At 39.8% G+C, this 23,768-nt stretch overlaps 1 long non-coding RNA gene across 1 annotated transcript in view; it reads left to right on the forward strand.

Moving 5' to 3' along the window:
- LOC135295797 (uncharacterized) overlaps positions 1-23,768 on the forward strand; it is a 120,815-nt gene that overhangs the window by 33,086 nt on the left and 63,961 nt on the right. The gene's annotated exons all lie outside the window — the stretch shown is intronic.

Below are 23,768 nucleotides of genomic sequence, written 5' to 3' on the forward strand. Positions count from 1 at the left end.
TCTGATCAGCTGCCCGTCCTTGATTTCTTCTGTTCAGCATCCACACATGAACGGAGTGTGAAGCCAGAGCTCCATCCCAGGCACAATCTGTGCTGCCTGGCAGTCAAACCAGTGACCTGTGCAGCAGCAGTTACCAGCCAAATATTCAATTCAGTCTCTGCAATGTAGAGCACAAGCTTCTGCAGAGTCCTCATTGAACCAGTGTGCTCCCACTCCTTGAGCTCAGCCAGCTTAGTCTCCAGGGTAATGGTGGTGGAAAGTCTTTCCATTTTTCTCCTCCACTCTAAAGATTAATTTTGGAGATACAGCCATGGGTTAACTGTGCATACACAGTTATGTCTAGGCCAAAATTAGGAAATGTAATAACTATCTAAAAGGAGGACACAATAAGGCAGCAATAAAGCATGTGTCAAAGACAGACTTTTAGAGAGAGAAAGATGTTGCAGGATAACTGGCATTTGGAATCTCGAGCTGCTGCTTTTGTCTGAGTCATGCAGCAGCAGATCTAGGTAAGTATTCATATGTGTAGCCTATTTATGAAAAGTGAGACTGACTTTTAAATTTTACTTTACAGAATGCTGCACAAATGAGGTTGTTGATGAAGTTCTTATTCTGCCCAACTCTGCCTTAGCTCCTGTGTGAGCAAGGGATGAAATCACAGCTCCTGTGACAGCTGCAATTCAGTACCATTCCTGCAACCTCTGTGGGCAATTCTGCCAAAGAATTTTACATTTGATCAATGTGCCTCTGCAAATCAATACAAAATTAATTAGGAGATCACAAAGAGAGGTCATAGTATGGCCTGGAGGGCGGAGATGCACCACCACAAATGCCCAAACAAATTTACAGTAAACAATGTGGGAAAAATTTGCAGAACACATAATTTCATGGATGAGAGGTACTTCTGGCTCCTAACGCTGGCATTTGGTGTGGATTGAGTCTGGATCTCAGTGTGCATTCAAGTAGCACATGGTACCAGAACAGAGAACTACTCTTGGGGCTTAGAGTGCTGAGCATTAGCTTCCCCTGCCAAACAGTAAAAGGAGTAAGTGGAAAAACCCTGCGAATGTCCACTGGGCTTATGTCTTGACTGACAGCCAAAAATCAATTTCTGGATAATTTCAATAAACTAATTTAAAGAAATCTAGATATGACATGGTGGTTTGTTTCTGTGTGTCTGTCTTTCAAAATAGTCATAATTGTGGAAATAGCTCTTCTGGTACTAGAAGCTGATTCACAGCAGATGTACTTTTGCCCCACCCCCTTCCCTAAAAGCAGAGCTCTATGAGTACAAGGGAACAAACTACTCCAGTGTTATCTGCATGCCAGTTTGCTTTTGCTTCACCATTGCACCTTTTTAGCTTTGTATTCCTGTAAAGACATTGTTATGGAACATAAGCATAATAATATAACTGGAAAGCATTTATTGAATTTCTTTTTTCAGTGGTTTGTACTGGCTGCAGTGTTCTTTGGTTCCCAGGCCAATGTCCATGTTTTCACTTCTAAGCCTTCAACTTCTTCCAGTACTGTCACCTCCGACCCCTCCAAGGTTTTCTCTACATTTTTTGGAAGCTGGCCCCTCCATCCTTAAATTGCCCTGTGGTACAGCCCCTGGAAAACTTGGTTCCAGGCTTCATTGACACCTCGCTCTCAGCTGCTCTGCAGCTCTGTGCCTCTGTGAGTCACTATTGTCTATTGGCTCCCACTTCTCAACAAGATTATTTTCCTGCCCTCTGGGGTTCTCGGATTTGCCAGAACTTTTTATAGATACAAAGCTTTGAAGACTGTAAGTGGAAAAAAGTAATTTATTATTTTTCATGGATTTTGCTGAGATTTACGGAATACATGTGTTTTGGTAAATAAAAGGAAACCAGCTCTAGATGTTGTTGGCTCCTTCCTTCAGTTCAAAAGTATGAGCTGTTCTGGACTGTTTATTTAATGCTGTGAGAGCCCTGGCAGGCAGGACTTTCTCTTCTTTCTCTTCTACCAGCAGATCTTTTTCTTACAGTATGGTTCTAGCTATGCCAGGTGAAGTCTGGGAAGCCACTGCCTCCTCCTAAGCTGCTGGTGCAGCCCAGGGCACTCACTGCCAGCCCAGAAGAGGAGTACAGCACACTCCATGCCTCTGGTCCTTTCCCCAAGGCTTTGCTGGACCTGGTCTGGCATGGGGACCTGCAGAAGGTCGCTGTCCTTCTCCGTTCCAGCTGCCTCTTGCTGCATGCACTGCCCAGCCGTGGGCTGCTGTGCCTGACCATGGTGGGCAGGGCAGGGAGCAGCCCGGGCACCCCGCTCTGTGCTGCAGCACAAACACCCACAGCTCTGCTCCGGCCCCTCTCACACAGTGAATTAGCAACCACAGACATGTCAGGGAACCACATGGGACAGGCAGTAGCTGAGCTTTCTGGTCAAGGGTGTTTTCTCTGTTTTCAATATTGCTCCTTTAGCTGTCAACAAACACCGTCCTCAAAGTGTATGCCACCCTACAGAGCTGAAAACCTATACAAAAATTGTGTTTTAGGCCACCTGAATAGACTATGATTTCTTTAGAAATAAATTATGAAGCCTTATTGAAATTATGAGTTGAGGAAATAGCTAGAATTTAGTTTGCTGTGAAAGTTACAATTTTAATTTTTTAAAAATACTTGCAATGTCTCCTGGAGGTATATTTCCAAAAGCTGTTAAAGTGTCTCCATAACTCTTTGAGGAACCCAAAGTAATTTGCTATCTGACTTGATTTTATTTGTTTCTGGATGATGTGATGTGGTGCTTGGACACAATAAATGACGTACTGAAGGAAATTATATATAAGAACAACTGTAGTTTAAGGACTTGGGTGGGATTCCTCTATTGCAAATATGATCTTTTAATATTTATAGGTATGCAATCCATTGAAGTTTATCCATGTGGTCCTCATGACAAAAATTTGATCATTACCAGTGCCTCTAGTTGGCAGTGTTGCATTACTAATAGCAAAAGGACAAATCTTTCTGTTTCAGCTTTGCTGTATTCTAGTGATATGTTCAGAATGCAGATAATTTAAACATAAAAATGAATGCACATAAAAATTCACAAAGTTTGAAAAAACAATTAAATCAATTTTGAAAAAGTAATTTTTAAAATATTTTTTGTTCACCAAGTAATTTGAGAGGTGACAGAGGTAGAAACCCAGACCAGATTTTAAGGAAGAGAGCCAGGAAATTCAGCATGTGTTTTGGAAGAGATTGAGAGCTCAGAAATATTCAATGAAACTTTCTGACTGCCACAAGAAATGAAAAGCGGCTGCATTTCCCTGCAGTCAGAGTGTCCCAATAAAGACTTCACAAGCAAGAATGCTCTCCAGAAACACATTGGACTACTTTGCTGCAGCTGTGAGAGTGAGTCAACCAGGCCTCTGTTGAAAGAAATCCTATTGCTGCAACGTTTTTGCAATGTTTTCCTGCAGTGACATCACAATATCTGCTTTAAAATGCAATGCCATCTAAAAAGCAAAGACATTGTGTGCTGCAATCCACAGGGCAGTGCAGTGTTTTGGCTTTCTGCACAGGTATTCCTTTTACTACATTCGGGGGTTTATTCCAAGGTTTGCTTCCTTGAAGGACTGACGCAAGAGGGCATGAGAGCAACTCAATATCTCTCAGCTTTTGTCTCCCTTTGTACTCTCTGTTCTTTGGCCAAACCTTGATCCTGCAAGCTTCTGAGTCCTTGGTCCCATTCCAGCACAGCACTTGACACATATTTCACTTTAGGCACATTAGCAGCCCCATTGATGTCCATGGGGCCACTCATATGCTTAAAGTTAGGCATGTTCTTGAGTGTCTCTGCTGGATCAGAGAATATGGGATGGAGGTGTCTGGCAAGTGTCCATGCAGACTTCTCCTGAAGAAGCCAGACAACCCTCTCTTCTGATGTGGACATGTCATGCTGCAGTAATGTTTATCTCCAGCAGCCACTTGCTAAAAAGGGACTATAGCAGATAATAATTCCTCCCTGACTGAGCAGACCATGCTGCTGTAGCCACAGCAAGGCTTCAGCTTTGGCCATCTCAATGCAGAACTGTTCACCTGAGCAGCTCATAGAGCTGCAGCCTGAGGTGCCTGCACTAACCCCTTTGGTGGTGATCAGCCATTCTCCTAAAACTAAGCTCTTTCACTGCAGTCCAGACAGATATTTTTTATATTCATTATTATATATTTATTTATATACTTAGTAATTCAGAAAACTTGAACAATAATAATATATAAAACCCAAAGTAAACAAAAACTTTATGGCTTGCTGTGGCCTCCTCTTTCAACAATTCACGTCTGAGAAGCAGGATGAAGTCAGCATCACCTAACTGAAAACAGTTTCACTTTGAGTGGCACAGATGGAGATGGCAAACATGTAAAAATACGTGTGACTATCTTGAAATGCTGACAGGTATCCAAGGTCTTGCTTTTCTTTATCTCCATGGCTTTTAAAAACTGGTAATTATCACAGTATGGTTTCCACTGAGTAACAGTTTGCTTTTAGTGTGGAATATATTTTTAGCCTGGCCAAGCATAACCTTTTGCTATTTTGTTGTTACATTTATAGCCCACATAAATGATGCAGAAAAAAATGTTAGCTTCAGATTAGCTTCTAGCTACGTATTTTCTTGCTGTTGCTTTTATAAAGCCAAGGATTAATAGGAGACAGACAGAAACATAGAACTGAGTCATCAAGTTCTGTCTTCCACTCCTGGAGGCAGCCACATCATAATATCCTGCTTATATATGCATTTAAATGACTTAGTAATTTTGCCATTCTTCTTTCTCAAGACTGCCTTTGAAACTGACTCCTTTGGAGAAACTCTGATTTAACTAGCCTGAACTTACACTTGGCAACTTCTGATCAAGTGTTCTTTTGCCAGCATTACCCCAAATGCTGCGTCTCTCTCTCTCTTTCTCGCGCTGAAGTATGTCTGCAGGGAAATCATATCTCAGCTTGATCTTCTTTCTTTTGGATGGAACAAAGACAGGAATTTGAGTTTCTTCCTTTAGCACATCTAGTTGCCCTTTTTTGTGTCTATTCCATCAGGAGTTCAGAATTCCTGAACAGAGGTGTACCATTATGTTACAGATATGGTCCCACACATGGGCCTGTGCAAATACTGTCTCTCTAACAATATATTATTTTACTTCTCATTGAGTCACATATGCTTCTTTTACAGATTTTTTAAATGTACTGATTACAAATGATTAATCTTAATATCCTATGACATCCACATCTTTTTTTCTTCCAGAATTGTTTCCAATTTCTGAGGCTCAGACTTTGAGTAGAAATACCTGTCATTTGCCTCTGTGAAAAGAATTTTCTATATGAGTGCCTTTTCCATCTTATAAAATCTTTATAAGATGTGGATGGGCTGGCCTTCAGGCCAGTGGGCAAAACTGGAACATTTTGCATTTTCCTCTCTATGCCTAGCCTAAAGCAGTTGGTCTCCCTAAAACCACTTCTTCAGGCAATGGAGAGGAACAGAGATGACTGCAAACATATGGATTAAGTCTACTCTGAGTCACCATCTGGAGAAGCCAGATGGGATCCGGATGGGAGGTACCAGATAAAGACACCCTAGGAGATTGGCTCCTATCAGCTGATGTTAGTTTCTTCAGATATCTTTCCAGTCACATCTTTGGAAGATCTCATTATATCTACATTCTTCTTTAGCACGTACATCAAAATAACATCAAAATGTTAGATCTCAAAAAAAAAAAAAAAAAAAAAAAGCCCCAAACCCAAAACCTACTTAACAGATTTTAAGCCCAAGGATCTAGATATCTGAAACAATTCTGTGTTACCAATACTGAAGCTAACCTTAGTCAATCTATTATATTCCCTAGCTATCACCATACATTTGTTTAACTGATATTCTCCTGACAATCATTTCCAAGGCCTGCATAATAACTTCCAGCTGTGGTACATTCCCACATATGCTTTTTTTTTTTTTTTCAGAATAAAGGCTAAACTTTTGCTTGAATTAGTGAGGTGTCTTAGTAGACAGGTGTAGCTTGACAGTTCTTTGTTATTTATGATGGTGGTGCTGCACAAATGATGATGTTAGAGATTCCAGTGAATTCATCTTTTTCCGGTGATTGAATGATAAATATGTTATTGTTGCATATATATGTAAAATATTGTAACTGGTATTTGGCTGAAATATTTTGGTGCAATGTGCCAGGAAGAGTGGTTTGTGGTGCCGTGTGGGTTGCAGCAACCCTGCTCAGCTGGGTTCTGCTCAGCTGCTACCACGTTGCATTTCCATGATGAAAAGGAAATTAGTGAACTTTTGGAAACTTGTTGAAAAGACTGTCTGTTGTTTGTCATATGAGCACGAGCTACAACAAAGGCTGAGCGAGGTCTGCAGTGTAGAGTTACTGCAGAAGTAATGGGCAGAGCTCTTCATCAGTGGGACCTGGACCTTGTGAGGGAAGGCTGGTGCCTTACAAATACTTTCCCCTTCTCTTGCATGTAGATTTAATTCTAGCTTAGCTTGCCAGTAGCCATAAATTGCATGGGAGTGCTATATGGATACCATAACACAACTGACCATGCATTTTTATTCCAAGTGGGAGGAAAACCCCTCTTCCAATATGAGCATGATGCAAATGTCATGGGGATTTTCCCTCTGGCAAATGCACTCTGATTAGGTGCCTTCTAATAAGGAAGTCTAAAATAGGTTTGTAGAGATCTCAAGATTTTGTATTTTCACTAATAGTGAGGTGCTTTGATGGAGGTTGACCAGCTCAGATATGGAAGTGTGCAGTGTGGACATCTGTACTAAAGCTGTGCAGGGAAATCTAACCCATATGTGTCTGTTGTGGATGGCAGAGGGAGAGCAGGGTGGAGGAGCCTCTGAAGCAGCCATCTACCAGGATGAAACCATCCTCAAGGACAGAAGACTGACCCTGGGCTCTTACTGAAGGGAGGTCTCTTAGACTGACAATATCCACCAAATTAAAAAGGAAGCAAAGGCAACAGTCATGGCAGCAACAGCAAAAATCAGTTAGTGTCTGTACCATAGCAAGCACATTTCACAGGGACCACATTAGCTATAGTTCTGAGATTGCATTTGGGTAGCAGGATGATGCTCTAAAACCTAGCAATTTCTTGCCTGTTTATCTTCCGCTCATCTTTATAAAACTCTCTTTCTTAGCTGTGAGGTCATGGTATTTTGACTTTTTCCAAAGTATGCTTTCTAAAATGGAGAATCAATGTTTTCTTCAATTATTTAAAGATAAATGTGTTTTCTGTTTCCTAACTTACTCCAAATTTGTTAATGGTGTTTAAATACAGAAACATCCAATTTGGAAATGGCCTTGGGAGGTCCTTAGTCCAATGTCCTGCTCAGGGCAAATTTAGTACTGAATTCAGACCACATTGTTCAGGACTTTGTCCAGTTGAGTCTTGAAAACCTTCCAGGAAAGGATTTCCATTACTCCTCTTGGTAACCTAATTAAATGTTAAATTAGCTTCAGAGATTCTTTTTCTTTTGTCTTTGAATCCAGACAGAACCTTCCCTGTTCCAGTTTACATTTTCTTCCCTCAATTAAAATATTTCCTCCTTTTTCCAACCCCTCAACACTTTCTCTTAGGTTCTTCCTAACACATCTCTTCCCTGGGCTAATCAAGCCCAAATCCTCTTGGTTTTCCTTATAGGTCACTTGCTCCAGCTCCTGACTCTCGGCAGAATCTTTCTACATACCCTTGACAAGGTTTATCTTCATCTTTCATGTAGTTGGTGGTACAAAACTGGGTACAGGTTTGCATATGCTGTCTAATAAATGCCATGCAAAGGGGAATAACCAGTAGCAGGATTCTTGTTAATTCGGTCCAGGATGCTGTTGCCCGTTTTTTCCAGCCAGAGCACACTGCTGGCTCATGTAGAGCATATTGCCAAGAAAGACCCCAGTCTTTTTCACCAGAGCTGCTATTAAAGCTGCTCAGCCTCCAGACTACCCCACTGCAGTCTGTTAGCTCATCCCGGGTTCAGCAGTTTGCTTTTTTTTTTTTTTTTTAATGTCATGAAACTCCAAAAATACAACCACATTAAATTATACTCAGCATAAAACATATCTAGTTTCTCACCCCACAGCAACCAGCAGAAATGCCCAGAGTGGAAAAGCAGAAATGGTTAGAACAGGACAACCACAGACTAAAACTATGCAATTAAAAAAAAATCAGGCAGGGACCTGAAGGCAATCTCTCAGTTTGATTTTTCAGTTCACAATTAAAGATTTAAAGCTCAAGATGGCAACACTAAATCCAAAAACGGTCTCTTTTCACAACCATGCCCTAAAGGTATGAAAAGTTTTTGGGTATGAGAAGAACCAAACTGTTTTTCTGTTTTGTCCATAGCATCTCATGTCTCACATATGGAAAATGAGCTTATGAATAAATAAATCAATCAATCACTGTATATATATATATATATGTGTGTGTGTGTGTGTGTGTGTGTGTGTGTGTGTGTGTGTATCAGAATTTGTCCCAGAGGTAAATCTCAAAAACATTTTTGACATGACAAAGAACAGAAAATCTGGAAAAAAAAATCCCCTCAGCAGGCATAACTGAAGCTAGTAAAGCAACTGTACTGAGAGAAATGCTATTGTAAATGTCTAAATGTAGGTATTACAAAGAAAAAAAAAAAAGGAATTTTATGTAGAATTAATCATCTCAGACTGCTGTAAACATCCAGTTGGTCTGTTTTTGCAGCTCTACTGGTCTCCCAAGGCATTTTTTCATCCAGTCTACTACTGTCTGGTAGTAAATTTTGCTTTTTATGAAAATACTGCACATAATGTCCTTGGTGAGCTTTGTGTCTGAATTTTATTTATTTAACTGTGAAACAGGGACAATAATGTAACTTGATCTGTTTCTTAATCATTACACTCAGCAAATAATGAGTATTTTCAAAACCACTGAGAAATTACATAAAGGAAAAAATAAACAGGGGAACATTTGGACAAAGATATTGCATGAAGTAAAGAGCAGAAGAAATAGTGGAAGGTCTTGAAGAGAACAAAAATGTCAAATACCCCAGCCAAATTGCAGATTGCATGGTGTTTCACTGCTGGGGTCCCAATACCCTGCTGATAACCTGATTGTCTCAGAGACTCCTAAATAATTCAGAAAACAAACTCACAGTACCTCAATACAGTGTTGAAATAACAGAACTGCCCTGTGAAGAGCAGCTGAGGGAGCCAGGGCTGCTTAGGCTGGAGGAAAGGAGGCTCAGGGAGACCTTATTGCTCTCCAGAACTGTCTGAAAGGAGGCTGAAGTCAGGTGGGGATCATTCTCTTCTCCCAGGTGACCAGTGACAGAATGAGAGGATACAGCCTCAAGCTGCACCAGGGGCAGATGAGACTAGATACTAGAAAAAATTCTACACGAAAAGAGTGGTTCAGCACTGGAATGGGCTGCCCAGGGATGAGGTTGAGTCACTGTCCCTGGAGGTGTTTAAAAAAAGACTTGGTGAGGCACTCAGTGCCATGGTTTAGGTTTAGGTCACAGGTTGGACTAGAAGATCCCAAAGGTCTTTTCCAACCTAGTTTATGCTATGATTCTGTAATTTATCTGTTCTGGAGGCATGAATAATAATATTTCCTCCCCAAGTGCAGTAATTAATTCCAAAAAGAATGGTTTAGGTTAAGCTGACTCAGGTTATTCAAGCCATCTCTCCAGGCCTGTCAAAAATGAGCACAAGAGAAGTCTGGAAAGCAAAAAGGTTCCAAGGGTTCTTTATGCTCTCCCAGTCACATTATTTTCTGCACAACTCTGAAATGCCTGCAATACCACAACACCAAAACACAGCACCATGTTCCTGTTCCCCAGTCTCTACCCATGTCCTCTTTCTTTCAGTATGGTTCATCCTGTACCAGGGTGGTCACCTGTGCTGTGGAGGAGGCCATGAGGTGGTGATTGATGAAGTACATGTAGTACTGACATATTCACTATCACGTGACACTGTAGGAATAACCCAGACCAGGAGAAGCTGGTGGGTTGAGAGAAGCATGGGTGGTGCAGTCAACTGTACAACAGGCAAAGATTAGGCTCTGCATTTCCTTTGTCTCTGGACAGGACTAGAAGGGAACTATTTTCTTTTATTCTCAATCTGAAAGGATTACTACATAAAATGATATCTTTTACAGCTGTGAATGCAGACATGTGAACCTCTTCTGTGGTAATTATCACTGAAGAAAGTGCCTGCCTCCTCTGCTTACTGTTCTTCATAATTTGCATCAGTGAAGAAATGATTGAGAATGTCACTTTCAAAATTAAATTTTTTCTATATCTTCTCTATAACATCTTGATAATACTTCATCTTCTCTACATTAAAAGTAAAGATCTAAGGTAGGTTACTTATGACCAACTTCTATGAATTTAAAAAAAGCAAACAAAAAAACTATGTAGATTTATTGTAATCTCTTATTTCATTCATTTGCCTAATATATTTAATGGTGTTTTATCATATTTACCATTTGCTTCACATGCTTCTTATCCCTGACATCTGGAAATGCTTCTTGAGTCTCTATCCTTGTGACTTTGATATTTTACTTTCCAAGGAATTGATTAAATCTTTCAATATTCACATTTTACCAATGAATCAATATTTTATCATTTCTGTGGATATGTCTTTTGTTGTGTAATATTGGCTTGAATAATTTCCCCCATGTCTGCCTGAGCTATCCTTTCTGTGACTGTGTGGTGATAGTTTTTGGTTATGCTCACGATGAGTCTCAGAAACTGCATTTTCCGCTGCTTTTCAACTATCACTTTCATAAATTATTTTGGAAATACCCATTTATATGTTATGATGTCACAGTATTTTTGGTAGGTTTATACCCCTGGGAAATTATAATACATTCATAATATTGTGTGTCATGGTGATAGTATCTATCAGTTCCAGTTATAATTTTGTTTTGCAGACAGTGTTATGACCATCAGAGCTTTCACTGAACAGTTCTGAAACAGAGATGTAAAGTCCATGGGAGTTTTTATGGCACATTATGTTTAGTTCAGTTTCAGGGAAACTCCTGGAAAGTTAAAAAAAACAGCAGCAAAATTTTCACTATTACTGTTTATTATAACAGATTAACTGAAATAGTAGATTATCTCTTGAAATGGAGATTAATTGGCAAGGTATTTTTCAGAAATCTCTGGAAAAAAGTGCTGCCTGGAAGTTCTCTATGCAGTCAGTTTTGCCTCACCCCAGACAGAAGTACACTTTCTACTACAAAAAGTTAACTTGTTTGAAGTTTTTTTATAGCTGGCTTTGCTTCATTCTTATTTGGTTCAGAGAACAGGATGTAAAAGAGAAGTCTTACAAACCACTACCTGTATCAACCAAACTGCATTTACCACAAGGTGCCCTATTTTTTTTTAGCAATGAATCAAGTTTAGGTATGTCTGAAAATGTCTAGACAGGAGTTATTTTCCAGAACTATGGCAGTGTTGTGATGCAAAAAGCAACATTTTTTATGGCTCTAGAAAAATTCTCATTACAAGAGAAGGAAGGATTATTTCAATTTTTAATAAAATTATTTAAATTTTGAGTTGAGTTGTTAATGTCATTGGTTACTGTCAGTTCTCCCACACCCTTTCACAGGTGGAGGAGATCCCTGGTACTGCTGTTGGTTTAGGTCATTGTGTGAATGAATGAGCAGTTTTAAGGGCACCTACAGAAGGAGATCTGTACCTGTTCCCGTAGGGCAGATTTCAGCTTCACAGAAACACCTTACATTTAGGCAGGGCAAGAAAGAGATTTTTGAAACAGACAATGAAGAGTTCTGCTTGTGGGGTTATTCAGCTAATGAGAAGTCCACTGTGGGTCTACAGGGAATATACTTTTGAGTAAGCAGGACAGTCTTTGTTTGTGGATGCCCTCAGTTCTATTAGAGCCTCCAGGCAGGAAAAGGAGCCTTCCTTCCTTTGTAACCACCTCACCAGCAAGCTCTGCAGCCAGGCTGTGTTATCCCAGTTTTTCAGGAGATTATTAATGAGCTAGCAGAGTTTAAGTAATACAAATCCATGTCTGCCTGGCAGATTTGGTTTATATGGTGTACCTCAGCAAGATTTCCTAGCTCTACCACACTGGTATCTCATGTTTATAATGTGATACATGCTTTCCAGACCCTGGAAGAGGATGAAGTACATGATGTACATGAATCTTTTTTTAGATTGAAGAAACTGAAAAAGTAAAATTACATGTACATGGCCATCTACAACGCCTACTGCTTCCATGTTCTTTAAGTTCTTGGTTAAATCACAGAAAACAACAACTTCATCCTAAATTTTTCTTTATCTCTGAGACTTCAGTGAATTAGGAAGGTGCTGCCTTTGGCCATGAAGAAATAACATCTATTAATCCTCCCTTGACTCAGCTGGGGACACTGGCATGGTGTAACTGCAGATCCATGGAGCTCTAGCCACAGTGATACATATCAAATAAAAAGAAACTGTCCAGTACAGGGATATTTTCATCAAGATGTCCATCCTTTCAGTGGTAGCCTATGTATCTGAAGTAATTCTCACAATGAAATGCCCTTTTATGTAGGCAGTGTGGTTTTCCTTGCCTTCTGAGGCTTTACATGTACAGAAAATGTCAATAATCATGACGTGTAATGTGACCCAAGCAGCTGCCCTTTAAGTACGAAGTTGTGATTGAAAAGGCATCTTCTTGAAACAAGTAATTGAAACTATATGGCCTCATTTTTGACATTTGTGGTAGCATACTGCATTTTTATAGGAAACATGAAGGGATGACAGGAAACATTTTCACATGTGGTCATGGAACTCTGAAGGCATTTAGAGAAAAACAGTTCATTAAGTTCTTGCATATGGAAAACAAACATTTTTTCACATACTTCACTATGCACAGAAAGTATAATCAGCTTGCATCTTTTTTAAGACATATGGCAGTATTCAGGAAACATAACACTATAGTGTTGAATAAATGTAGAAATTTTCAGTATATACTGGGATGTTAACTCTACAAACCATTCAGTCTCAAGATCTGTGTCTTAAGCTCAGAAACTTGGTTTACCTTGAAAAGTGACAGAGACCTTGTGCCAGTCAGTAAATCCGTATAAGTCTGGATGGAGAGCTATTTCTCCTCACATGAAATAAAGGATTGTTACAAGAGTGTAAAAGAGGAGGCAGCGAGAACAGAATAATTTGTGCAGGTCATAGTTTCATAAGGGGACAGTGCAGCTGGCATTAAGTACAGTCACTTCTGACCTTCCAAAGTGATTGGCAGGTAGCCAGTTCTAATTTGGTTTACTGTGGTCGAGGTGTGAGGCTTTAACTGCTGTCTTAGCTCTTGCAGTGAAAACTACTCAGCTAAGTGGATTTATAAACGCAGCTCAGAACAGAGACATATTGAGTGTGATAAAAATGTTGAGGATCTGTCCTGCTTTCTGTGGCTATAATGTCTTCAGACGCTTCAGATCACCAGAGCTTCCCAACTCTCAGCTCTGTTCATGAACCCTGTCATTAAACAGAAATCTCAGCAAATGTGTTTGGCCGATATGCATCAGTAGTTAACAAAACAAATAGGATGCTTGAATGTGGTAAATTATGGCTATGAAATAACAGAGAAAGTGTTATGGACTCAAATAACATGAATTCATGTGCTGACATGCAGTAAATCTCTCTCAAGGCTTGAAGACTTTGCTAATTAAAGCACATTTGGAGGGGAGAAAAAGAAAAGAAAGACACTCTTACTCCAGATTTTAGTAATGCTAAACACAAGGCTGAAGGCTGCTCTTTAGGGGATGGCTGTTCTTTAGAAAGGATGTTCTTTAGGGGACGCAGCACTTTATTAGAGTTGAAAGTGAAAACCAATGACATTAATGCATTTTTTGAAATGACTTCTTAGTGATTTAGATTATACCTTATTAACTTTTTGTGGCTGCCAGAGACTGAGAAGAGATTTGTGTATGAAACATCTTGAATAAAGGAACTCATGTTTTAGCTGGAGCTTTGAAACAGCCATGCAGTGCAACTGAAAGCCAGTACCAACAGAAAAATGTGCAGTTGTGGTGGGTTGACCATGGCCAGCAGCCAGACACCCTCCCACTCACTGCTGCTCACTCACTTCCTCTTCTCAACAGTACAGAGGAGAAAATAGAAGTAAAATTTTCTCTGAGATATATCACTTCTAGCTAACATCCCAGGCAAAACAGACCTTACTTGGAAAAAATAATTTATTTCCAATGAGAATGTATTTATATGATGAAAAGCAAAAACAAAAAATAAATCAGTATTTTCCCCCCTGCTTGCCCATTTTCCCCCAGACTTCACTCCTTAATTTCTACCTCCTATACCACCTCTTCACCTCAAGCAGTACAGGGGGGATGGGTGATGACAATTTGTGGACAGTCCAGAAGGTTTCCTCTCTGCTGCTCCCCTTTCTACTGTTTCTTACTCCTTACAATTTTCTTATTGCTCCAGCACAGGTTCTTTCTGTGGGCTGCAGTCCTTCAGATAAATCAGCTTTTGCATGGCCTGTCCACAGACTGCTGTTCCTTCAGAAAATATGCTCTGACTTTGGAATTGGGTACTTCATGGGCTGCAGTGTGGACACCAAATAAAGCAATTCAACTGGTAATCCTCTCCTTCTAAATAAGAGCATGTCTAAAAGCACATAGATAATTGCACCACTGTACCTGTCTGAACACAGGAAACCAGGAGTTTAACGTTTCTGCAAGTGTGTTTCACTTGTTGAAGGTGGGTCAGTTTTGTGCATGTGGTACCTTCCACTGAAGAAGAAAATTACAGGGAAGCTCAGCAAGGTGATCCTCCAGTATTTCCACGGTTTTCACAACATTGAATGCACAGACAAGAGAAGAATGATGAAGGGGAATTCTTCAGGCTGTTGTGGGTGACCATGTGTTGTTCTCATATACATGTAGCTGACCAAGGAACAGCTGATGCTTTCTCCTTCTGCTCAAATGTAGTATTTGTTTCAGATCTAGCAATCCTGCCAACATATTTGAAGTCTCTCTGAGTTTTTTTATACTCCATGTAGTATGACTTCTGCACTTCTGTAATCCACTCATGTGCAACGTCAAAAAAAGCAATGGAGAGTGGAGTTACTTGCTGAGACAATGAAAAAAGTAAAAAAATGGGCTAAGCTCACTTCCTCTGGGATCATTTGTCCCCTACTTCTAGTAGACATCCAGCTTTCCAGATGGGCCAGCTCTCTGATCTGATCACTGGACTGCTTCCCTGCTCCCACCTCTACTTCATGTCATTTCATGTATTTGTTTTCCAGTAAAAGATAAAGAAGTGAAATTAAAAAGTTTGGGGGATGGGTGAGATGAAATATATTTATTTCTAGCCTGCTCCGCCAGAAAAGAAAAGCACATAAATGAAAACAAAGGGTCCCAATGCAATTTCACTGTTGTAAAAAGCAATTTTTCATTAAAAAGCAATTTTTTATTTAAAAAGTGATTTCACTGAAATAAGCAAAAAAGCATTTTAATTGCATTTTTGTTGACTCAGACCTGCTGAAGCCAACTGGGAGCTTTCCCACTGATTTCACTGATTTGGATGGGGTCTCTCATGAACTAATGATGTGTTATTGAATTGATGTTTGTTAAAGAGGAGCCAGAACTTTCAGAAACTTTTCCTCAGACTCGTTATCCTCCACTCAGTTTTTTTCTACATTTCTTTCAAGAATGTATGTATGACATTAAAAGGGACAAGGGAGAGATGAGTATGAGTTTACATTTCCCTTTTCCAGAACTTGAATGGAAACTTCATACGTTGTCTGTTGTTTTAATGTACTGCAGGCTCATGTTGCTTTCAACATGGAAGCAGCGATTTTCATTATTCTATAGGAAGCGTATTCTTGGCAAGATCCTTTGAACATTTTCCATTCCAGACTAATGGGGAATAGGAAAAAGCCATGGGATACCACTAGAAAATCAGATTTCATATAATTTTAAAAAGAAGTCTGTCTTCTTTTTAATCAGTTTCCTGGGATCCTGCTGAGGACCCCTCCTGACATTTTGTCATCTTGTCAAAAATAAATTTTCTTTTGCCTTTGCTCTGATGGGGGTGGGGCCATTTTTACAGATGGCTTGGTAATGTGAGTAAGAGCCAAGAATAAGGGATAATTATTCATAAATGACATTTCCCACTTCTGTGGGTTTTCTTGAACAGGACAGATATTCTAATGTTCAGTTCTAATGACAGGGAAGAATTTATAGTCTCTCTGTATTATCTCCTGGGAGTGTAAATGCTTTACTTTTAACTCTTCAAGATGTTTCAGTTTTCTTTAAAAAAAAAAACAAAACAAAACAAAAAAACAACTCCCTAATGCATCTTACTTCAATTTTGGCATTTAACTCCAGTCAGTGTTCAGAATCTGAATATGTAAAGACAGAATGTCAGATAGCTGGAGAGCTGTTTAGCTTTCTAACATGCCTTTCATAACAATCTCCAGGAGCACATAATTTCAAGCATATAATTTCTTAAGGTTAAGTTGTCCTGGGTATGAAGCATTAGGTCACATTGCCTGTTTATTTTCAAACGCAGGAGGTGTGTGATGGGAAGTGTTCCCTTCTGGGACTCTGTGAAGCAGTTACATGGTCAGGGCAAGACAGACAGATGAGTCATAGGTGGGAAACCATTGTGATACTGAAGAATTTGACTGTAGCCACTTTCAGTGTTACCTCATTTTGAGACAGTCTTCCTCTGCCCACACTGTGCTGTTCACTTCTGACTCATCCTCAGACAGATAAACCTGGGAATCTGTTGAACTACAGCAGAGAATATTTCACATTTCTAGGCACATGCAGCTCTCAGGACTGAGTACAGCTGTTTTCTCCTTCAAGATGTGCGGATTTAACAGCCAAATTAGACCATAGGGAATCAGATGAATGAAGGTTTAACCTCATGACTTCGTTTTGTAGCCCATTGACTGGAGACATGTTGGGAAGCCAACAGAGATTTTTATTTTTCTCCAGGAACCCATTCACAAGGTCTTCAGAAAAGACTTTGGGAAGCCTGGAAGGTCCTTGCAGGCTGAGCACCTTCTCTGTAAATCGTCATTCATGTCTCATCTATTGCTCCAATCAAAAGCCTTTCTTTTGTCTTATGGCATAATACCCACTAATGGCTTGAGAATGGTCTAAGTCTCAATGATGATACATAAGGGACAGGAACCAGGGCACTGTATAAACTTGTTACTGAAAAGTGAATTTAATAGAAGAGCAATCTCCTCCTCTCTCTTTCCTTTAAAGGAAATGGTGTATCTGGCATTAAAAGACCCTATGACAGCTACACAGAGGGACTTTTCTTACTTTCTTGTGCACAAGAAACTTGGAGATCTCATGTGAAAATCTTATCTCACCTGGCAGACCCAGAAGAGTCTCGAGAGTTTCCAGTAACTTGCTTGAAATTTATGGATAGCATTGGTAAAATCTACTGATGAGCCGTGGGAAAATGGGCGTAGTCCAGTATGTCTTCAAACAATTTCAAAGAAAAACACAAGGTACTGTCACTCTTAATTTTAAAGGAGAACTCAGGCAGAACAAGAGAAATACCCACTTCTCCATTCCAAGGCATGACTCATATAACTTTCTTTTCTGTCCCCTCTTTCTTTATTATATTTATTATTGAATGTAATCTTTTCTTTTTAATATAAAAAAATAAAACCCCACCACACAGTTGGCTGTGTTTACTGCACTGTGATATTCTTTTAATTGCTGAAAATTCAAGACACCCAGAATGTCCTGTTCTCCTAATTTAAAATATTTTTCCGACACAAAGTACCTGTAGAGTTCAGCTTCTGTTATATAATCATACTGCTTCATGAAAAATGCACACATGGTGCTCTACCAGATATGCCACCTTTTATTTGGTGAAAAAAATCTTAGAACTACTTTCAGGAAAAAGGATTTGGCTGAAAAAAATAAAAGAGCCAGACCATCATGAGCTACATGATCTCTGTGAGAATGGGGATTTTCATCACGCTTTCAAAGCCAGCTTCCTACAGAATGTGATATCACCACCTGCTAAGCACATGGAGATTGTATGAAGGAAGGGTTTATTCAGTGTTTAGTGAATTGGCTGCTCATAAGAGGAGGCACAACAAAGATGTACTTGCTCAAGAATTATGTGTAGTAAAGGCAACCACAAAGGAAGTAAAGGTATCTACTCCTGTGGTGCCCATAATGCCCTTTACTGCCAGGAGATGAGCTCTGCTTCAATGCTCACTACTGCTCTGGCCCTTTAGCTCTCCCTGTCAGCCAAAACCCCAATTATGGAATTCCCTGGATTCATAAAGATGCATGTATAAGAGGCTGGATTTTCCCATAGCTACCTTTCACATAAATCACCTTATTACCAACAAATGCCATTCAGTGTTGACATGAGACAAAATACCGGTCAGTAACCCAGGTCTGGCTAGAGTTCTGCAGTGTTTCCTGGCCAGTTCCTTTGAAACTGTGGTATTGCAGAAATGGAGACTATTTTTACACTTATTCTGAAGTACAATTATTTTAAGTGCAGGCATTAAGGAAGATTTTTTACATTTATTGGTGAGGTACAGTGATTGCCTTTTAACTGGATTGTCAGAGAAGGCTCTATTGTACAGATTTGAAGTAACATGGTTTTTTAAACAACTTCATTTTGTTGTAAAAATATTTACTGGTTGTTCCTAAGAAAATATCTCTGCCCTAAGTGGTACTGTGCTTGCTATGATATACCTACAGATAACTGTGCATTAAGCTCAGTACTGTGGCTGCAGTAAACAGCAAGGCTAGGCCATAGCTTTGTTGCTGGCAGTCCCTGGGATAGCTCCTACATCTGGTAGCTTTCTTCAGGTACCCTGTAATTTGTTCAGATATATCTGTCCTGATTTCAGCGGGGACTGAGTTGGTTTTCTTAGTAGATGTCACAGTGCTGTTTTTGGGTTTGATATGAGAAAATTGTTGATAACCCTATTGCTCTGGTTGTTGCTAAATGGTGCTTGCCCTCAGCCAAGGACTTTGAAGTTTCCCGTGCTCTGCCAGTGAGCAGGTGTGCAAGAAGTTGGGAAGAAGCATAGCCAGGACTGCTGGCTTGTACTTGCCAAAGGGATATTCATGCCATGGGATGTCATGCCCAGTATATAAACTGGGAAAAGTTGGCTGGGATGAGCCAATTGCTGCTCAGAGACAAGCTGTGCATTGATTGGTCAGTGGGTAGTGAAAAACTGTCTTGTGCAGAATTCCTCTTGCTTGGATTTTATTTCTCTCCCTCTCCCTCTCTTGCATTATCATTATAATTATCATTATCATTACCATTACCATTATCATCACTATTATTATCATTATTATTTTTAATGTTGTTTTTATTATTGTACTATCTTTGTTCCAATCATTAAACTGGATTTATCCCAACCCCCGAGATTTTACTTGTGTTTTTTAATTCTCCTGCCCGTCCTACCGAGTGGGAGAAGGTGAGTGAATGGCTGTGTGAACTCAGTTACTGGCTGGGGTTAAACCACGGCCCATCCTGTCTTCTGCGCGCTGCGAGAAGCTGTGCACTGAGGAAATGAAGCAGCCAGCAGAGGGCAATGAAGGTCAGTTTTTAGAAAAGTTACATAAAACAATCTCAGAGTGGTCGAAAATGTAGGGCAAAAGGGTCAAACGAGCATGTTGTGAACTGCTGCTATACATCCATTTCTACTAATTACTATGAGACCCAAGTGAACCCTTGTGGTCATGTGATCTATAAACCTCCTTTTTAACAGCCACATTAAACAATGCAGCTCCTTATTTATGACAATGGAGTTAATAGCCATTTAAATGGGGGAAAAAAAACCAGTAAAAATTATACTGTTCTAAAGTAGGACAGACAGCTTAAACCTATAGCCACTAAACCTACAGCTCTTCATATAAATTCTGGTTTATTGGTCTGTTCTGGACAGCAGTTGTTTTGTTTAAGTTGATAACAGGTCGTTTTTCCCAAGACAATTAGGTGCTTGGATGAAAAAGAGAGAGGTCCAGAGAAGTCAGCTGTTGCTCAGATCAGACAAAAAAAAAAAATGCTTCCCTCAGTCAGACTCAAAGCTCTTTATCACAGCTCTTAATCCCATATGCTAGGAATAATGTGAATTTATAGTAAAGAACAAACTTTTTTGACTTGGGTGACATCTGCTAGGGATGTAACTTTTATCTAGGCAGTTGGGCAAGCCAAGAGAAAGCAAGCTGTGTTATTTGCCTCTGACAATCTGGGCAACATCTTTTTGAGCCTGATTGTGGCTCTAGGTGCCAAAAATTTTTAAACTGATCTCTTGACATTGCTATGCTAACCAAAGAACAGCTTAATAGCAGGAAATGCCTGGAGTGTTAGTGGGAAATTGTATTTATTTATTCTGTGGAAGATCCTAAAGGAGCCCTTCAGGAGTGGGATCCTGTTGCAGCTCTGCTGTGCTGCAGAGAAAAGCTCTGTGTGCTGTAGATCTGGGTTTCACTGCTGTGTGTGTCACAGCAGCCTGGCTATCCTGGGCATGGAACTTGGCTTTTCTGCACTGAGCTTTCCTGCACCTCAAGAAAGGATTACTAATTCCTGCAATGTAAAATGCTGTGACTGAAATGACTATATAAAATCTAGGTTGTATTTTTGATACAGGATAGAAGCGAGAAATCAATACTGCTTTTATGAATTTTATTAATATTTATGAATGCTGTGAGTCCAAGAGAAAGGTCCAGGGCTGTTAAGGTGAAATGAATTATCTTTGCCTCCTAAACTTTCAGCAGAAACTGGGAGCTATAATTGTCTGGGTAAAATTTCTGTCCGACTATTCAGAGTAACAGAGTCCAACAAGTACACAGTAGGAGTCCAGGCAAAAATAAAAAAAAAACAAACCCAAATACCAAAAACCTATTATAAAAATGGAAAAGAAAAGGAGTGAAACAGAACCTTGCAATGATGACGTGATTTTTGAATAGTCATGAGAAGGAAGAACAAAGTCCTAGAGGAAGAGGAGGGGTGAGTCACCCACCTCGTGCTCCCAGCAGAGGTTCCAGGGTGGGATGCAATTGGCTGGTGGTAAGTGCCCTAATGGTCCTAGCTATCATTAACAGTAATGATAATTTTAACAAAAGCTCTCTCCCTGCCTGTGTGTGCTTATTTAAGAAAGAATACAGGACATGTTACACTGTGTCAGACACAACAGGCAGATGTTAACAAGTACCTGTTTGCATATGAGATAATTGCTGCTTCTGGGTTTTTATGATGTCTCATCAGCTGATATCCACAAGTCTGGCTGGCGCCAGATCGGACGCCAGGTGGGATCTGCCTGGAAAGATGGCAAATATTTGACTTGGTGCTGATGAGGTGGATTTCAGTCATGGCTCTCTGTCCTCACCGAGAGGATTATGGCAGAGATACTGGGTGTGTTTGAACCCTGTCAAATCTTCTTTCAATGGCTGCTGTGTTTTTCTTGTTCACTTGTCTGATCGTTCGAATGCAACCAAGAAGTTACGTTCATGTGAGCACCACCGAAGTGCAACCAGAGTGGCTCTGCCCAGGGCTAGAGATGCTCTTCCCAGGGGCACAATACCCCCGGCAGGGTAGGAGGCAGTCCCCTCACAGGAGGAGTTGCTGGGGCTTCTTTTTGGCAAATGGAGTGTCCTGCAGGTGTGCAGTGGAGGGCAGCCTGCCTGCACATCCCTCTGCTGGGGCTGACTTCTCTCCTGGGTCATGGGGGCCGGCTGAGGATTCCAGGAGGGCAGGGCTGCCCCAGTTTAGCTGCTGTGCAGTGTTTTAATGGAGTCAGTGCACCGTAATGCAGCAGCACTTCTGCCAGGCTGTCGTACTCTGCCAGCGCACATTAAGTGAAATCAGTGAGCACAATAGTTGTAGGCAAGTCACAAATAAATTATATTCATAGGCTTTAAATATTTTATTAATTTTTTTTTCCTGAGGCTAACAGGGGTGGTAATTCAGTCTCCTATATCTCTCCCACAACACAGAATTTCACCCAGCTACTCCTAACAATTTGAGGGCATATTTTAGACCTTAAAATTTCAGCATTCATTGTTACCTACTTAAGTGTGTAAAATAAAAATCCCTATATCTTCACCCATTAAATTAATCACTAGGTGGTTTTATTTCACTTTCCTGTGTTGAACTGTAGGAGAAAGAGGAAATTGCTGAAATATTTTTCTTTCTTCTTTTTTCTCCCTTGTCTGAGGTGTTCGCATATTGGAGTGAAATGAAAACACTAATCTAGAAATAGTCAACCTTCCTTACTCTTTCTCCCCTCACACCCATTTTTTTTCACAGCCAGACCAGCATCAGCTATTTGGAGGATGGGTGGAGCAGCAGCTCCCAGAAAGGTGGTTCATAGCCATGGGAGTGTGGCAGTGGCCTCCTGGGACCCTTCCAGCAGGGTGTGGGTGAGATGGAGGGCAGCTGAGCCCTGCACGGGCTCCTTGTGTGGGTATTTAAGCACAGCAGCATCCCAGCTTTGTGGCTGGTATATATATCATCATATATCATATATCATATATCATCACCTTTGAGCTGCATGCAGATCAGATGCTATGGCCAGGCAGTCCCTGTGCTCAGCTTTTCATAAGAGAGCCTGTAATAGTAAAGTAATAAATAGGATTTTGAATTCTTATGAGTTTATGACAAAAGTGAAAGTGTTGAAGGCATTGGGAAGTACACTTGGAAGAAAGTGACAGTCTGACACTTTCCAAAAAGCAAGATTAAAAGTTTTGAAACTTGTGACAGAATCACAAATTCTTGAGATTTTTTTCTTTCTCTACCATTCCTGCTTTGGCTTGGTTGAACGATGCCCCATCCCTATTTTAGATGTGGAGAGTATTTTCTTGAATCCTTTTAAAAGCAATCACTTAGTGCTTACTGTCCCTCTGAAATAGAATATTAAGATTCTTTCTTAGCTCATAAGAACTAAGTTATGCATTTTAAAGAGAGGAAGAGAAAAATAACAGAATAAATAATAATAAAATATTTTAAAAACAATTAATTGTTGATTATTTTTGTATTCAAATACCTGAAAATGAAAGCTTAATTTATTTTTCAAGTCATTTTGTGCCACTGCAGCCACAGTAAAAAGCATTTAATTGAATAAGGTAGAATAACAAAAATAGCCAGAAGAACAGTTGACCACAGACATAAAAAAAAGGTTTTCTGTTCTTTATATTATGGAAAAATTAAGTTGAGAGTCGTGAAGGAAAACTTCTTAAGGGAAGGGATTTGTTAACATTGGAATTTTAACTTCCAGAATGTTTTTCATCTTTAAAGAGCAAATGCTTACTGCTGTGCAAGAATCAGCTACAGCATTTTTACTGTTTTCAACAAGAAAATTGCATGGTTTGTAAATGAAAAAAGCAAGATATAGAGGGGTAAGAATATTTTGTAACCATGCCACAATAGGAGCTAAGAAGTTAATTGGAATTTTTTTAAAACCTGGCAATATTCATAGTCAAACATAATCAGTTTATTTGCAGTTTATCTGTAACCTCGTACAGAAAGCAGCAATGCATACATTCTTTAAAATGAAACTGCATGCTCTTGTTTTTAGGCTTATTATATTTTACAATGTACCTTTACATTGAGAAAGTTTTGTGTTTCTTAACAGTGAACTACAACATGTCTTCTTAGCTGAGAGAAATTGTCCACTTTCTGCTGAAAGGGTCAAAAGTAAACTGGAAATTTCCATGTTGATAAGAAAGCCTGAAAGCAAAAAATATTATACATGAGGAAATGCAAAATGCATGTTGCT

This window comes from Passer domesticus, chromosome 1 (genome assembly GCF_036417665.1).
Source record: "Passer domesticus isolate bPasDom1 chromosome 1, bPasDom1.hap1, whole genome shotgun sequence".
NCBI classification, from domain to species: Eukaryota; Metazoa; Chordata; class Aves; order Passeriformes; family Passeridae; genus Passer; species Passer domesticus.